The sequence below is a fragment of the Petaurus breviceps genome, unplaced genomic scaffold (genome assembly GCF_028583685.1).
Source record: "Petaurus breviceps papuanus isolate PSGF00001 unplaced genomic scaffold, PetGlider_PUasm1.0 689, whole genome shotgun sequence".
NCBI classification, from domain to species: Eukaryota; Metazoa; Chordata; class Mammalia; order Diprotodontia; family Petauridae; genus Petaurus; species Petaurus breviceps.
The window spans coordinates 8,623,805-8,625,149 of record NW_027186458.1 but is presented as its reverse complement, the minus strand read 5'-3'; positions in this window follow the sequence as shown (position 1 = coordinate 8,625,149).

Below are 1,345 nucleotides of genomic sequence, written 5' to 3'. Positions count from 1 at the left end.
CAAGCCAACCCCCAAGAGGCAGGCACATCGTTGTCCCTAGCTGGTCACTGCCGTCCCGCATGTGGTGGCAGCCCAGGCCTGACTGTGTCAGTCCTTAACTCTTGGGGCCCCCCCTTTCTCTAGGACCAAAGACCACATTTCATCTCAGCTCTTTGAGCTGACCTGTCTGGGCTTCTGCCACCAGACTGCACCTGACGCTGTCTCTGTTCCGCCCTCTCTTGCCCTCCTGACCAGAATGTCCCGTACAGAGAATTCCATCCCATTTCCCGCCCTGGAGTGCCCCTCCTCTGCTCCCCAGAACCCCCAAGGGTTCCCTGGTGCCTTTGGGGCCCTGATGCCCCCAGGCTCAATGCTCCCTCCACACCCCTGTCTGTCCAGAGGTTTGGTCTCCCAGTAGAACCCAAGACCCCCAAGCGCAGGGTCTGCTTCCGGTGTTTTTCTCTGCACTCCCAGTGCCCCTTCACTGCCTTTACATGGCGCGTGTCTATGAACAGCCTTTGGATCAGGCACCAGACCATCAATGGCCATGAGCAATTCAAGGCTAAGACAGGCACTGGGAGACTGTCTCCATCTCTGTCTGAACCTGTGTCCGTGTCTGCGCCCGTGTCTCTGTCCATATGCCTGGCAAACAGGAGAGAGAGGACAGCAGAGCTCGAGACAAAGACGACACCAGAACTGACAGAGGCGACAGTGTCCAACCCCGGGCACAAGTGGTCCTAGGACAAACGTCCACACCGTGTACGGACGTGGGGGCACTTGTCTGATCATCACTAATCAAAGAGATGTGGCACCACCACACCCACCAAACTTTCACACAGCAGGGAAACAATGGGACGCATTGTTGACATCAGGACACATTCATAGTTGGTGGAATTGCAACTTTCCTCGAAATTTTCTTTGAGATGCCATCTTCAAGGCCAGAGTAAGACTGGACAAACAGAGGTGTGCCATCAAAGATGGCACCCCCTGCTGGGGGGTGGGCGGGGGTCCTGGAACCTCTGCCCCTGATGCTTCAGAAAAGGGGAGAGAAGGCAGGTGAGATCTGAAAGTGCTTCCCAAACCCTTAAGTTCTATGTATAAAGGCTAGCTCCTATAACAGAACTAGTACTGTATGAATTCAATCAACACGATGTGCTATTATAAATTCCATTACTGTCGTTATTCTGCACCCTCGCCCAGCCTGAGGGGAAAGGGCAGGAAAGGCCACTTCTGGCAGGAAGCATGTGCTGGCCCCCCTCCTGGCTCCGCCAGGACGCCCCTCAGCCTCCCCCGAGAAGGTGGCTGAGCCCCCGAAGCCCCAGAGTCCTGGTGAGAGAACAGCTGTCACCCAAGAACGGAAAAGGAG